The sequence below is a fragment of the Brachyhypopomus gauderio genome, unplaced genomic scaffold (genome assembly GCF_052324685.1).
Source record: "Brachyhypopomus gauderio isolate BG-103 unplaced genomic scaffold, BGAUD_0.2 sc76, whole genome shotgun sequence".
In the NCBI taxonomy this organism is placed as follows: domain Eukaryota; kingdom Metazoa; phylum Chordata; class Actinopteri; order Gymnotiformes; family Hypopomidae; genus Brachyhypopomus; species Brachyhypopomus gauderio.
Genome location: NW_027506897.1, coordinates 1523007 through 1530498, shown reverse-complemented (window position 1 = coordinate 1530498; position 7492 = coordinate 1523007). Strand labels below are relative to the sequence as shown.

General features: G+C 46.6%; 1 pseudogene across 1 annotated transcript in view; it reads right to left on the bottom strand.

Moving 5' to 3' along the window:
* The window catches only part of LOC143491525 (focal adhesion kinase 1-like), a 29143-nt pseudogene that overhangs the window by 18525 nt on the left and 3126 nt on the right, over positions 1-7492 (bottom strand). Inside the window, exon 2 of the transcript XR_013125227.1 lies at positions 1617-1643. The product of XR_013125227.1 is annotated as a focal adhesion kinase 1-like (transcript). The remainder of the gene's footprint in view (positions 1-1616; positions 1644-7492) is intronic.

Here is a 7492-nt window from a genome sequence, read left to right as displayed (position 1 = left end):
ATGATAGATAAATACCCATTTAAATATAGCAATAACATGGATAAAACATGTTATTACATAGTTATTTACTGATAACTATGGTGAACTATTATACAATACTCTCTATTACAACTGTCCACACTCAAACAATTTCACAGTCATCTAGGCACAGCTAGTGTGTGAAATGTAAAACAGCCTACAAGGTACAGCTAGATTAATGTATGGCAGCGTAAATAAAAACATATGTGATCACATATGTGTGATAACTGTGTATATCAAAGCATCAAACCCCACAAAACTGGCGATTTAAAGTACAGAACATCAATAAAATAAAACAACAATCAAAAACAAAACAAAAATCACCATTAAGCACATTAATAGCTAGCTTATACTTTTTCAAAAACATCCACACAACCTATGCAGTAGCCTATATAGTGTATGAGGACACATCCCCCAAACTGCTACGTTCATCCCCCAAACGTGCTACGGAGATATTTATGGACCATCAGCGAGCTCAAGGAAGCGAAACAGCTTCCAGCTTTTCACAAAACTCCACATGCGGATTACGCAAACACAATGAAGAGAACAACCACCTGAGAACGTCTTCTACGGAGAACTCAATGTTCAACACAGAGATACAACACTCAAGAAATCGGTTCAATCTTTTTTTAAGATTCTATTTAACCTGTTTTGGCAAATTAAAATTAAAGGCCTTTCAGAAACCGGTTCATTTCGTTTAACGCAGGAAAACTGAGCAAATCACTTCTGGCAGTGTGTCCTGTTTCATTGTAGCTCTGTGAGCAGCCTAGCGGTTAGCATCACAGCTTTAGCAGCACTGCACAACTGCACAGCGTCTACATGCATTATTGAGCACATGAAGGATTTGTAGCACTGAGAGAGTCAGGAAGACAAAAACAGCAGGAAAGCTAACAGCCATGTTTATAAATTTGTTTTGTTTTGGTCTTTCTTTTACATTTCCAAGCATTCGTGCGTTTCCATCTATCACACCAGAGTCAGGCCGGGCGAGAATGAGTGGAACCGTGTCAAACTGTTTCAAACTGATCAGTGAGTCGTGTGCACTACTGATCACTGGTGTGCAGGCCACAGAGCCACGCGTGTTGGCCTTCACCCAGCACCCAGAACGCACTTCAACACCTGGGAACTAACCTGAGAGACATTCAGCATGGAAGTGCTGAGAAACTCAATAATGTGTCAGAAATAACAGAGCGAGCCTCACTGTCTGCTTTACTGTGTGTCCTCGTGGCTTAGAGACTCTCCACCCACTAGAGCACAGGTTTGAACCCCGTAAGAGAGATCAGATAGACTTCCTGTCACACTACCCTCCCACAGGAACCCTGGCTGGATCAAATATCAGCCCATAAGCGCGTTATGTGCTCAACAATGGCCTGGGTGGAGAGAGAACAAGAAAGAACAAATAAAAACCTCCAGCCAAAACACCAAAGACAACCTCTTCCCTGCTGGAGTGTTTATATACAGATCAAGGTGCCTGGTCATAGCCTAACACCACCAGCACCAGTTAATTTCTATGGGGAGGGACAAAACGTACACAACTGTAAAAGAGGTCATCAAATGGTCTGTGCTGAACCATATTTTAAAGTGTTGGCTAATTTACTTACCTGCATAGTAGGAGATCCTTGTGAGATCTGAAATAAAACAGAGAGAAACAGAATAAATCACTCTCCATCACCAGTAGAGCTAGGCAGGCTCCATGTAAGGCAGTGTGAGTGTGTGTGGACAACAGAGACTGAAGACAGAAGCAGAGAGCGCCATCTAGTGTACACACTGCTCACAGATGACTGCATCTAAAGTCCAGAGGTGTTTTTCTTATGGCAAGCATGCGTAACACTATATTGAATAAGCACTGTGTTTTAACATTATGTTAATCAATGTCTTGTTTTAAAATAACTACATAACTATTACTTGTTAAAACACCATGCTGCAATTACAATAATACATCCAATGGCAATAATATTTCAATTTATAGTCTTTAAAGCCTAATGTGAAGTAGTTACAAGATTGTCCCAAATTATTCTGACCAAAAATTTAAAACCTCCATCTGAAAAACCCGAGACTAGTCAGAACGCCTTCAATATTTGTATGTTCTACATTATGATACCATGTTATGATGTTATGATTCAGGTTATGATTCATGCTGTGATGTTATGATTCATGTTATGATTCATGTTGTGATTCATGTTGTGATAATGTTGTGATTCATGTTGTGATAATGTTGTGATTCATGTTATGATGTTATGATTCATGTTATGATTCATGTTATGATGTTATGATTCATGTTATGATATTATTATTCATGTTATGATATGATTCATGTTATGATGTTATGATTCATGTTATGATTCATGTTGTGATGTTATGATTCATGTTGTGATGTTATGATCCATGTTGTGATGTTATGATTCATGTTATGATTCATGTTATGATTCATGTTGTGATGTTATGATTCATGTTATGATGTTATGATAGTGGTGGGACCACTATGCACTAGACCAAACCCGGTTCTGCATGTGTGTGGCCATGAGCTCCTGCTAGACACTCCGGGCAACCTAAAGGCTCCAGGCCACCCCGCCACTGCGTCACCCCGCCACTGCGTCACCCCGCCACCACTGTGTTATGACACTGACAAGAGCCTTTGCTTCAGACAGCAGGTTTCACCCAGACATCACAGCATCTGAAACTATGAGGTTCTTGAAGAATGAAACCCCACGAGAGCCATGGATAACGCAGCCCAGTCCAGCCCAGCCCAGTCCAGCCCAGCCCAGTCCAGCCCAGCCCAGCTCAGCTCAGCCCAGCCCAGTCCAGTCCAGCCCAGCCCAGCCCAGTCCAGTCCAGCCCAGTCCAGTCCAGTCCAGCCCAGTTCAGTCCAGCCCAGTCCAGTCCAGCCCAGTTCAGTCCAGCCCAGTCCAGTCCAGTCCAGTCCAGTCCAGTCCAGCCCAGCCCAGTCCAGTCCAGCGCCATGAAGCAGGACACAAGAACCATTCCTGACAAAAAGCTCTGGAAGGGTTTCAGAAAACTGGGACTCTCCCAGTATACCAGCCGCTACTGGGACTCTCCCAGTATACCAGCCGCTACTGGGACTCTCCCAGGATACCAGCCGCTACTGGGACTCTCCCAGGATACCAGCCGCTACTGGGACTCTCCCAGGATACCAGCCGCTACTGGGACTCTCCCAGTATACCAGCCGCTACTGGGACTCTCCCAGTATACCAGCCGCTACTGGGACTCTCCCAGTATACCAGCCGCTACTGGGACTCTCCCAGTATACCAGCCGCTACTGGGACTCTCCCAGTATAATAGCCGCTACTGGGACTCTCCCAGTATAATAGCCGCTACTGGGACTCTCCCAGTATAATAGCCGCTACTGGGACTCTCCTAGTATATCAGCCGCTACTGGGACTCTCCTAGTATACCAGCCGCTACTGGGACTCTCCCAGTATACTAGCCGCTACTGGGACTCTCCCAGTATACCAGCCGCTACTGGGACTCTCCCAGTATACCAGCCGCTACTGGGACTCTCCCAGTATACCAGCCGCTACTGGGACTCTCCCAGTATACCAGCCACTACTGGGAATCTCCCAGTATACCAGCCACTACTGGGACTCTCCCAGTATACCAGCCACTACTGGGACTCTCCCAGTATACCAGCCACTACTGGGACTCTCCCAGTATACCAGCCGCTACTGGGACTCTCCCAGTATACCAGCCACTATTGGGACTCTCCCAGTATACCAGCCACTATTGGGACTCTCCCAGTATACCAGCCACTACTGGGACTCTCCCAGTATACCAGCCGCTACTGGGACTCTCCTAGTCTTCCAGCCACTACTGGGACTCTCCCAGTATACCAGCCGCTACTGGGACTCTCCTAGTCTTCCAGCCACCACTCCATGGACGCAGATGAATGCAGAGAGGGAGGAGACAATGAAATGTACAAGACTACAACACTGCAGCTCTCACTGTGTGCGAAAATCAAAATGTCAACAATGAACACATTTATGCGGTTAGGAAACGGCTGCGAACAACAGCACAGTGGAGGGTGTGAAGAGAAAGGGGCACATGGAGGTTGAGGTTGGAGAGCCATTCTGACACTCTCCCATGTTTCTGGTGAGGAGCTCTGACCTCACAAAATCAAAGGCAAGTCACTGATGCCTGGTGGGTTCACACCTTTATAAGGGCTGGACACACTGGCAATCTGCTCAGAAATGCCCATTATAGTCTCAAAGAATATCCATGAATATAGACTTGGTAAAGGAAGACGGACAAAGAACGTCAAAGAGAGAGAGAGTGAGAGAGTGAGAGAGAGAGAGAGAGAGAGTTAGAATGAGAGTGAGAGAGAATGAGAGTGAGAGAGACAGAGTTATGGAGAGAGAGAGAATGAGTATGTGTGTGTGTGTGTGTTTGTGTGTGTGTGAGAGAGAGAGAGAGAGAGAGAGAGAGAGAGAGAGATAAAGAGAGAGAGAGAGACTCGGATAAGAAGCCACCTCTGATTTGCCACCTGTCAGTTTGAATGTTTGATTGGCTGAGGGGCTGAAGAGAGAAGGCGGAGCCTAAGGAGGTCACATGTGCGAATGCTCACCCAGACGGACACCCACGGACGCCCACGCCTGAATCACACCATAAAAAACTGACAGTTAGTCTTGACTGTATGCACCACTGACTTTGCAATTATGGCTGCAGTAAGCAAACGCCAGAGATCTTAGGTGTGTGGGATCAGATAACAGCAGCATGTGTGTGGGGAGGATTCAGATACGTGTTCCACCAAAACGGAAGCATGTAGTCTCAAACAAGTTACAGCAGGTCTTCAATCTAGCCTAACTGTTGAGAGGGGCGTCTTAAGATGGAGGACAAGACAGAGTAGCTGTTAGATGCCTACGAGTGTGAAAGTAATTGAAAGTATTGTGTGAATTCACACTATTTTAGTATCTGGACAGTGAGACTAGTTATAGCCAGTGTGTGGGTGGACAAATTAAGAGAAACACCAAAGCAAATGGACTTCAACTCCAACTAAATCCCAAATGCCAAGACACCCTAAACAGAAGATGTGTACATGAATGCCAATGTGACGGGCAAGGTGAGCAACTAAAAAGGAATCGATCACGCCAAGTCACAGGGAAAGAGGTTGGTTTAATAGAAAGTGTGCAAACCTAAAACCCGTGCAATATCTCCAAATTAAGGATATAATGACCAGCGGTCAACTGGTACAAAGACAGGACATATATAGGCAAACAAACGACCCTCAGGTGAGACGGATCACGGGCTCCGCCCACCTGAGGGACGCACACGACGTCACAAAACAACAACAACAACAGCCGCTGTGGACGGAGGCGACCGGTAGAGGGCCGCCTCACCGTGACAATCAATGTGTTAGACAATAGATCATTGTTATGTCTGATATGACTAAAGACATTTTGATTAATCATAAGTCCTATGATAAACAAAAACATATTTTTTGTCAAAATAATGCATGTAAATCTACAAGCATGCTATAAATATATAGCATAGGTTATTATAATAAATAACAATTGTATTGTCTGCCAGAGAAACTGAGATGTGAGGTTTCAAAGAAACATAAGTTAAGTTTCAAAGGGTCCAAACTTCCAGAAGACTGCAAAGGTCACCAAAACTTATTACTAAACAGAATTATTTAATGTGAACATCAGGACATCACAAGCCAAAAGTGCACAGGTCACACCAAACAGATCACACCAAACAGGTCACACCAAACAGGTCACACCAAGAAACAACACAAAATGACCACAGATCTCAATCAGCAGCTGACAAACAGACACTGTACACTGAAAAATTGACAAAGCTGAAATTTAGAGCACGACTGCCATTTGGAAACATTCATATCCAGAACTGCTAGTGTAACAGTGCTGTAGCGCAGGACGACTACGGTGTCCCTCTTAGACCAATCGGCTGTGTTTACGCCTTCAGTGGGTAACAGGAGTTTGACCCTAACCCATTTTTAAATATGGTTTTGCACTCATAATGCAGTGGGTAGCCATATAGTGTAGGTCATAAGGCGTGAAGCCCTTTATAGATACAGTGTGATGTAAATATCAGTCACCCATGACGTCCCAAAGGCTAAAAACAGCATTCAGTGAAACCCGAAGATCCTCTAAAGGCAAAGATGTCTTACTCATTATTACTAACTTGATTATTTTACACACCGTGTGTGGATTGTTTTAGTCCAGATAGCAACAGATTACAGAGTTCCTACAACCATTATAAACAAAGCGTGTTCACACTGATGTGTGCGAGCTGAAATAAGATGGAAATCTTTACACAGAAGTGTGTTGGTCACTTGAAGCAGTGCTGTAGTGTAGAACAGAGCACACACTGCCACACTACATTAACCACAATGCCATCTTTCTCCCAGTCCTGCTGGCGACCACCCAGAGCAGGCCAGTAAAACCAGAATTCAACTGGGCAGTTTTGTGATTTACACAGTTTACTCTGGTAATTGCCTAAGTGGCTCAGGCAGGGCTTTTGTGTTTACGTCCACATGCACGCACGCACGCACGCACGCACGTACACACGCACGTACACACGCACACACACACACACACACACACACACACACACACACACACACACACACACGGCCGGGCAGCAGGACAGACTGAGTGCAATACAGGAACCTGCTGCACATCTTGTACAATCTCAGCAGCGTCTCCTCAATCTCCAGTTTATCTGTCATCTGCTCAAAGCTGTGGAGTTCTGTGCAGTCTGGTGGTGTTATCATCACTGCGTCAGGACCACCCTGGACTCGGACCCAACACCACCCTGGACACGGACCCAACACCACCCTGGACATGGAGCAGACCCAACACCACCCTGGACATGGACCCAACACCACCCTGGACACGGACCAGACCCAACACCACCCTGGACACGGACCCAACACCACCCTGGACACGGACCCAACACCACCCTGGACACAGACCCAACACCACCCTGGACACGGACACAACACCACCCTGGACACGGACCCAACACCACCCTGGACACAGACACAACACCACCCTGGACACGGACCCAACACCACCCTGGACACGGACCCAACACCACCCTGGACACGGACCCAACATCACCCTGGACACGGAGCAGACCCAACACCACCCTGGACATGGACCCAACACCACCCTGGACACGGAGCAGACCCAACACCACCCTGGACACGGACCCAACACCACCCTGGACACGGAGCAGACCCAACACCACCCTGGACATGGACCCAACACCACCCTGGACACGGAGCAGACCCAACACCACCCTGGACACGGACCCAACACCACCCTGGACACGGACCCAACACCACCCTGGACACGGAGCAACAAAGCCTTCAGACAATAGTCCTGTTCCGATGAAGAAACCCAAAGCACATAGCAAACGTGTCCACTTCCCCTTTAGATCTGAGGGCAGAATACACCCTCTTCATTGCCCTCTTCATCACCCTCTTCATCGCCCT